Here is a 9,783-nt window from a genome sequence, read left to right on the forward strand (position 1 = left end):
ATAAGAAAGATAAATTAGTTTATACCCCTAGTTTAGAAAACTTAGTTAAGATAGAGCAAACGATAACACTTAAGGCTTATTTTAAGAAGAGCCAAATTACCTACCTTTTGGAAATACCTTTGATCGAAAAGGAAAACTATATCTATTATAAGCTAATACCATTGCCCGTATCTCAAAGTCCCACAGTAATTATCCTTCCAAAATATCCCTAACTCTTAGCGAAAGGGTTGAAGATCAGACTGCTTGCCCAGCCATGCTAGAAAATCGACGAGGCCAGCTTCATCTGCATCAACGATGAGATGCTGCAATTCATACAAGACCCCTGCATAACTGATCTAATGATGTACGTAGAAAACGTTAAATCATGCATTCAAATTCCAGTAATTATAGAAGACATCAAAATTCAGATTCTACAACAAAACCAATGGATTTTATACGCTAGAGATGAGACATCACTCACCAAAACCTGTCCTGAAAAAATATCCCGACAGAAAATCCAAGGCACCTATATACTCACCCTTGATGACCCTTGTGAAATTAAGGTCCGAAATATAACTCTGAAAATGCGTCAAACCAATGTGGAAAATATAGAATATACAAAATCACCGATGCTCAATTTACCCCTACTCGATTTAACGAGTAAAATAAAAACTCCAGAACCAGTGCACCTGGAAGACGTCGATCTTACAGACTTGAAGATCCTCTCATTCGCCCTGAAGAAAAGTGTTAGTGGTTGTGAAAACAGTGAAAAGGCAATTATCCATGTGAAAAGTGTTAGCGTTTGGACTCTTTGCATCTATGTAATTTTAATAACTTTCATGTTATGTGCCTTAGTATATAAGTATCGTCTGAAATTCTGTAAAATTTCAGAATGTAGTTCTGAAATAGAGAACTCCGTTCTTAAGGAGGGAGGAGTTAAGTCGGGCACCTCTGCTGACGCATGTCTGCAAAGGCAGATCTTCGGCGAACTCAACTGCTGAATTGTGGAATTCGCAGACGACGGCATCCGCTGGACCGGTGGTCCGATGCCCTTCCCGTTAGATTAAGATTAGTAATAAGTTAGTCTTAAGTCAGATTTGGTACGGAATAAACGTTCATAAAATATAATTTCTATTTTTTAAAACGTACTCCGCGTGGCCCGCAACTTGACTATCTAGTTCTCTGTTAGATGTGCTTTCATAACAACAACATTATTTTTCATAACCATTGGTTTTTCACAACTTTTCATTATAGTATATCCTCTTCTAGTGGCAGTACCTTCCGAAAACAAATTTCTTCGCAAATCAGGTATATATAAAACATTCTCAAGTTTACATCTCTCCCATGTACCATTAACCTTTTTGTCTAACAGTATAGTTCCTATAGCACATACTTTGATGCTCTGTTTGTTACCCAATTTAACAGACTCGTTGTCTTGAGATTCGTTTAACTAGCAGAAGTAGTCCCGCTTGAAAGTTATGTGTACTGACGCTCCACTATTAAGAATCCATGTCTCTTCCTCGTGTTTATTCAACACAGTGCTGAATGTCAACATACTGTTGGGTTTCTTACTATTCGTTGTTTTTATCATCCTGCAATCTTTTGCAAAGTGGCCTCTTTTATTGCAGTTGTAGAATAAAATTCTATGACTTGTCCTTTGACGATTTGAAGAATTGTCTCTGATGTTACTAGTGCTGTCTCACTACTACTTTCATCATTGTCAAGGCTGGCTTCTTCATCTACTAGGCGAGAAGTGAGGTTTTGAATCGTTTGACTTTTTTCATCAAGTGACAACCATGCTTGTCTAAGGGAACGGTATGTTGATGGTAATGTACTTAGAATCTTAGTCATTACTGCAATGCCCTGATTTTGCTCACCATCTCCCGTAGCTGCTTTGGTAAGCTTTCCACCTTGGACACGTGCTGTGCCAAAGTATCACTGGTACTGCATGAATATTGATGGAATTTTTCATAAATCAACATTTTGTTATATTCTGATTTCTGTTCATAGATGGCTTCTAATTTTGTCATGATTTGCTTACCTGTCTCGCAGTATTCTATACGAGATATTTGGTTCAAATTCATTGGCCACGCCATCATCTTTATTCCACTACGATTGCGAACTGATTGTGATTGTGGTGTAAGACATCCACACACTATCAGACCCAGACAATTATTTCGCGTTATCTTTGGTTCCATTATTAAAGTTAATTCCACCAGATCAAAACATTTATGCACGTATTGCGATTTTGAACATCCTTTTTTTTTTTTTTTTTTTTTTTCGGGTAGAGGGCCGAACCTCCTACGAGGTCCCCGCGCACATGGGGCGCGCGGGGTATGTGAGACTCAACGATCTGCATGGTGTTGTGAGCAGACCGCGGGCCCAAGGATTTTAGAGCCCACCCACTAAACGACTCTCCTGCACTCTTACACCCGACGTCCGATCCCCTCCGAGGTCAGAACCCCGATGAGGTAGGGGGGCTACCGCGGTCAACACTACAACCAGACGGCGCGGCTCACCCCAAGAACGCCCAGCCGACGGAGCCTTCGAGGCGAATCGAAGGCTCTGAAACGTCGGCCGTCTCGGTACGGCAGCCCGTCGGGCCGCCCAGACGGTGCCGCTGGTGTCCCGGAATACCCCGCTGAACCACAACCAGCCTGCCGGGTCGGGACGCGATACACCGTCGACCGGTCGCTCTATTTACTCCACGGCAGCGCGCTAGAGTGCTGGTAGCGCGCCGCGCGGCCTCACCCCCTCAGGTCGATTATATTATACCTAATCTTCTAGTAACCATAATAATTATAATTCTACTGCTGCAACACAGATTCTTCCTCAACCACAACAACCTCGTGTAATTTCCCAACAAATAATATCCCCCCAGCCCAACTAGCACGAGCTCGTATACTTCCTCAGCCAGTAATGTCTACAACCCAACCACAATATAAAATTATAAAAATCTTATTTGACGCTGGCTAATTCACACTGTTTTTTGCATCGTAATGGATCGTAGGTCTCTGAATCGATTCTTGGATCGGATCGTATTCTGTTGAATCGATCGCCTAAAAATCGATTCAAATTTAGAATTTTGAATTTCAAAAATCAAATCAAAATATTTTGCAATAATTTCAACAAATAAAACTTACTTATTTACTTATTTATTTATTACACTTCATGTAAAATTTACATTGGCGGACTTAACGCCTAAGGCATTCTATACCAGTCAACCAAAGGTAAGGCAGAGTAAATTTACTAAAAAAAAATAGGGAAAAAAACGTTGGTCTTTCGCTTCTTGGTTCGCAGAACCTACCACCGGATCGGAAACGCGACCCACTAAGAAGATCCGGCGAGAAACTCAGTGGGATGTGTCTATGGGTTAATTTACTCGTCGAGCGTTACCTTTCGTTTTTACGATACAACGACATATTTTGCATTTTCCTCCAATACCAGTGTTTACGAAATAGGACCACACACTGGAGTTAATAGGTGGAGCCATTGGTAAAATTACAATAGGCACAATTATTAAAACACTTGGAGGATTGGTTAAGACCAGAGAAGAGAAAAGATGTTAACAGTGACAATGAATGGACAGTGATTAAATCGAAGCAGAAGAAGCATAAACCGGAACTTGAGAAAAGAGATATACTTAACTACACTAACAGTGAGCCGCTGCCGAAACAATTTTCTTTAGCGAAAATGTTTTGCGATATGAATATTACCGATGTGGACCGAGTAAAATATGTTAACCCATATAAAGTACGTATCGATGTACAGAACCCACTGAGCGCAGAGAGGATCGAAAAAAGGTTCAAAGATAGCAGATAAAGGCTGGCGTGTACAAAGAGCTATGGAGAAGAATTTATCGTATGGCGTTGTTCGCGACATAGACTTGGATATATCCGATAAACAGATATTTGACACAATATCGTGCCCTAAGCCTGCTGAACTGGTACCCATATTCCACCTCAAATGGCGCCGTAGCTCGGGCGACGGATGGGTACCTAGTGAGTCGGTGCGGTTATTTTTTGAGGGTGCGTTCATACCTGCTTAGTATCCCAGTGCGGGTTGTGCTGGAAATTAGGACACCCTACAAAGAGATGTCCCACAAATAAAGAAATTTGTCCAAAGTTTGGACGTAAACATAATAATTGTGAAACCACTTCATTTAGCTGCGTAAACTGGAAAAGGGGCATATGGCCACGTATAAAGGCCGTCCTGCAGTTTTGAAAGAAAAAGGGCTTAGAGAAATGATGTCTGAATTTAATTGCGCTTATAGAAAGGCTCTGACAATTTATATAGCCCCTAGTTCTCCAGTACATGTGCGCAAAAGGTTTAGTCGAAATGTTCTGAATGCCTTAAAACTTGAAAATGCGTTTGCGTACTATTTAAATGATGTCAATTTTAGTAGTGGCTTTCGCGGCGCTGGTCCCTGGTCTGCTTCTACGCGTGCTTCTTTTCGCCCATTGCATGGTCTCTATAGCCTGTGCATGGATATTTTGCACGTGCCTATTTAACCATTTCTTCACTTGAAGAGTACATCGCCAGCATGTGTAGTATACAATTATGCCCATTACTAAAATTCCGACTATGAACCAACTAAAATAATTATGCCAGGTGGCATCTTAAAGGCTTGCGTTTGCTCCACTCTGGGCAACGATGATCTCCTTTTTCTATATAGTTTTACCCATTTTACCAGTACGAGTATAAAAATGGTATAATTAAATAGTTGAAATAAATGTTATTATTAAAATGAAAAATGACTTGTAAATGATTTAGGTATTACTACTGTACATGATTTTATATATTGAAGCTTACAGGCTTTCTACTATTAAGGCTGGAACGCGTAGCATAAGCGAGCGGCTTATTATCGCTTTCTGCTGCTTTGGTGACTTGAAGTGAAAGTTTATTTTTATCTTTTATTGCTATATTATCGTTATTTATACACTTTTTATTATTATCAGTCCAGATTTCAGAATAAAATGCTGGTTTTAACCTATCTACAGATATTTTAATTAACCAATTCGGAAGTTGTACTGTATATACTTTATTATTCCTTTCTAAAACTTTGTAGGGGCCGTCATAGGGCGGTTGCAGTGGCTTCTTAACGGCATCATTGCGTAAACATGGCTACAGTTACTCGTGATATACAAATAATGTGCGACTATCCTTATGTGCTACTTAGGTTTCAAATTACGACGTTTCAGAGCCTTCGATTCGCCTCGAAGGCTCCGTCGGCTGGGCGTCCTTGGGGTGAGCCGCGCCGTCTGGTTGTAGTGTTGACCGCGGTAGCCCCCCTACCTCATCCGGGTTCTGACCTCGGAGGGGATCGGACGTCGGGTGTAAGAGTGCAGGGGAGTCGTTTAGTGGGTGGGTCCTAAAATCCTTGGGCCCGCGGTCTGCTCACAACACCATGCAGATCGTTGAGTCTCACATACCCCGCGCGCCCCTTTTGCGCGGGGACCTCGTTGGAGGTTCGGCCCTCTACCCGAAAAAAAAAAAAAAAAAAGTTTCAAATTACTGATCAAAGTGCGAAGGTGTTCTACATATTGACAATAACTGGATATCTTTCTGCTATTTTCATAAAAATATCTACGTAGCCTTAAGGTCTGTTCATACGTTAATTCGGCGGCACTTACACTAGTATCGGTGTGCGGTGCTACTCTAAAGTCCTAACAATGCTATGGGTAATTCTTCGACCCAAGCCTTCGTGTCTAATCTAGCCGCCATAATAATAATAATAATATTATTATTCTAGCCATAAGAGCGGCTTTCAAAAATCTGTGCCATCTCTTTACCATACCATACTTTGGGGATGGTAGGCAGTAGTTCTTGATGAAATTCAATAATTCAACGAATTCAAATCTATGGTATCAAAATATATATGACATTTAGTCCATACTACATCAAATAGAGTACATTGTATATTACCAATCGAACGAGAATTCGACAAAATCATGGTTTTTCCAGCATCTTTTTTTGGAAGTTTTACCTGGACGAAATGAAAGTGCAATTGTGATCTTAGCTGTATCAGGATTAAAAATACATGTCTTATTCATTTTCACGCGAAATTCTCGATTAGTGACCTTCATGAGTGACATTGAAAAAAAAGTCTAATCGTAATTCTCCTATGTAAAATCATCTGATGATAATAATTTATACTGTTTAATACAGGTGTCCTGCAAAATCTATTCATAGTTGACTTTATTTCATTTTTATTTGTGTGAAAATACTTATTATTCTTAATAACATATATACTTATATTTCTCGAAAAGATATCGACACAATGAATTATAGTCATTAATCACACGATCGATAATCCAGGTAGGTAGTCACATTAATTTGCCAAATTTTTATTTTATCGTCAAAAAATTCTTATAGGAATATTTTTAATATAAAAAGAATATTATTTAAAATTATTTGTCATAGTAGAAATAATTTTTATAGAGATCTCAGCTGAAAAATTATATATAACTGTGAACGGGAGTGATTTACGATGTCGCTAACTGTATCTATGTATGTATAAGCCCTTGCCAGGCTTTACAGACCATGGTTGTTGTAATAATTTAATAACATAGATAGTAATATCTGGAAGCATGTTGTAGACCTAGTAAACCTTTTATTTTGTAGACCTAGTAATCCCTCTATTTTATCTACAGGGTATGTAAAAAAAAGCCGCGCACTCTGGTGTGTAGACACGCAAGCTTAACGTTATCTTTTTCCAACTGAAGTATCCCGTCTGTTGTAGGATTATCATACATTCTTGAATTATTTCTTGTTGTGGTTTTATTTTCAATGCTATACAATTGTCGGTTAACTGTTACGTTTTTTTTGCCGAGTAAAAACACTAGTTCTCTTCCCTTCATATTTATTTTAATTTTTTTTACTAGACTAATGAATTATTAAGAGGTTCCTTGAATAATTTCCTGTAACCTAAACCACTTTACCAAAAATTTAAGCATTTTTTTATTTCTTTTTAGTTAATTTTTTTCTAAATCTTCATTATCATTATTATTGTTACTAAAGTATTTTTAAGTTTAGATTTAAATTTAAAACTGGTAATAATTGAATTCATCATGGGAGTCGAATTAATACTAGTTATTGTACGAGTCATGTATCGGTACAGGGCCAGCGCACACATCATATTGCAGACCGATGCATTTTACGTCAGTCATTCATTTTTCGAGTCAGTTCGTGTACCGCCATCAGCAAGGCGTCGCGTACTCACATAATGTCATTGTTATCATATAAATAATCATAATCAGCATACTCGTATCAATAAACAATTAATCAGTATTGGAGTTGTTATCATTATCACAGCAGAGGGTTGTGCGGACAAATCGTACATACCTTTATGGTCCTTCGAGCCGGATGCAGCATTATTCAGCCTCAACCAGCGGTCCAGTTCAAGTAAGATCGTTTCATTTGTAATTCAAATACAAACATGGAAGATATACTATACACTCAACAACAACTGCTCGAGGCAATAGAGCAGCTTTATACAAATTTCAAAAAAGATGGTTCCGATCGTAAGACTTCCGACTACCTCAGGCGAAGGCTGGAGACGCTTAACCAATACTGGCAGAAATTTCAGTTTAATCATAAAAAGCTATTAAGCATATAATACATCAAATCTCATTCGTACTATACTAGCAACCAGTACACCATATTTAAAGACAAATACGAACATATCCGTGCTGTAATAACCAATTATCAGCCAAAAGATGATAGGCCATCAACACCGGTTTTAAAACCAGCAACACCAGTATCAGTTCCCGGAACATCCCAACAGTTGCCAGTTCAATCAACTGGCACAAACAGTCATACTACAACTACGTCATGCTCATGACGAACTAAAGTACTACAACGAAATGTTAATGAATCAGCATGTCGAAGAACGCACACGCCTCATCGACGGTGTGGGCTATGTTGCTAACAGTTTATTTGGAGTTTTGGATCAACGTTTCGCCGATAAATACAAGCAGGATATTTCTCTTATAAAAAGAAATGAAGAACACTTAGGACTCCTGTGGAAAAATCAGACCTCAGTTGTAGAAGCGGAATATAATTTACTCAAAAGAACTGAGGAATCGATCAATCGGCAACACAAAGTCATTAATCAACGTTTAAACAATTTAACGAAGGCCACTAACATTTTGAACAAAAATCTGCAGGAACAAGAAGTGATGAACGAGCTAGCACTCTCCACAATCATAGCTACAAATATGCTCGCGAAACTAAAATCGATACAAGATACAATAATCGACACGATAACAGATATCCATCATGGAATATTCAATGTCCATTTACTATCGCCGAAGCAATTACAAGATCAACTCCGCATTATTTCCGGACAATTATCGCGAGAGTTATCCTTACCGATGGAAAACATACAGTCGGAACTACCCAAAATTTATCATCTTCTGAAGGTCAAAGCAAGGGTAACACAACAGTACCTTATATTTGAAATCAGAATACCACTTGTCAGCAGGGAGAGTTATGACTTATATCAATTGATATCAATACCACAACAACATGGAAACGCCACAATCGTCGTCGTGCCGGTATCAGATTACATCGCAATAAATTTACGCAAAGATAATCGTCGTCGTGCCGGTATCAGATTACATCGCAATAAATTTACGCAAAGATACTTACTTAGCAATGTCGGCAAGAGACATTCAACAATGTGTCCAGTACGATGACTTAACTCGTCTCTGTCACTCTCGAAAACCAATTTCAAGCATGAGCATCAAAGATAAGAGCACCAACAGGTGTCTTACAAGCACTGCAGCGTGCCGCAATAATTGGATGGAGTTGAGTAGAACAAATACTTACCTTTATTATTGTTGCGGGCAATGTGCACTGCGCGTCATATGTGAGCATCAGATTACTGCAATACAAGTCGCTAAGGCCGGGGTCATTACACTGGATTCTGATTGTGTAATTAAAGGTGAATTAAAGTTCACATAAACTACTACACTCAGAGGTTAAAACTGCGACTGACTTAGAATCACAGCAAATAGCACCGATCAATCACATCATCAACGTCTCTGTGCCAGAACTTGAATTCAACATCACCGATCACCAAGCTTCATTTCGGCACATTAAGGAACAGATTGAGGAGATGAAGTCAGAAAAGGCTTTGTACTCTGAAATATCAAGCCATGACATACATCAATATTCAGTAATCTACGTGTTGGTTTTGGGTGCTGTGTTGACAGTAATACCTAGTCAGGTCATAAATTCTGTCACATGTTTAATGTAAAATAATTGAAACAAGTTTATTCATTATGTAACCATTCATATACCAAAATGAACTTAACAAAACATAGATTCTTATGACACTAAAGTTTATTCAAAATGACCTCCGTGATTTTGAATACAGGCCTTCAATCTGCGCGGCCAGTCGTCTATCGCAGCACGAACGAGGTCCATGTCAATATCGGCGGCTGCCTTAATCAAGGATGTCTTGAGTGACTCCAAATTGGGATGAGGCTTTGAGCACGCCTTTTCCTCCAAGTGTTGCCATATCTTGTAATCTAACGGATTCAAATCTGGACTGGAGGAGGGCCAGTCTTCGTGCCGGATGAAGTCGATTTCACGCGCTGCCAGCCAGTCTTGTCTGCTCTTCGCTCTATGAGCTGGCGCCGAATCTTGTTGGAATACCCAGTGCCTGTTATTGAACATGGTATGAAAAACAGGTTCTACAAGGTTCGTCAGGACTGTATTTTGATACACAACTGCATTCGTTTTTACACCTTTCTCACAAAAATGTACCTCTGTTAAGCCCCAATAAGAAACTCCCAA

At 39.1% G+C, this 9,783-nt stretch overlaps 2 pseudogenes; both read left to right on the forward strand.

The window, feature by feature from the left end:
* The first annotated feature begins 563 nt into the window (after positions 1-563).
* On the forward strand, positions 564-5,098 carry LOC114247880 (uncharacterized; annotated as a pseudogene).
* A 1,951-nt stretch (positions 5,099-7,049) lies between these two features.
* On the forward strand, positions 7,050-9,241 carry LOC149500693 (uncharacterized; annotated as a pseudogene).
* The last annotated feature ends 542 nt before the right edge of the window (positions 9,242-9,783 follow it).

Source organism: Bombyx mandarina, chromosome 20, assembly GCF_030267445.1.
Source record: "Bombyx mandarina strain Sakado chromosome 20, ASM3026744v2".
Lineage (NCBI taxonomy): Eukaryota > Metazoa > Arthropoda > Insecta > Lepidoptera > Bombycidae > Bombyx > Bombyx mandarina.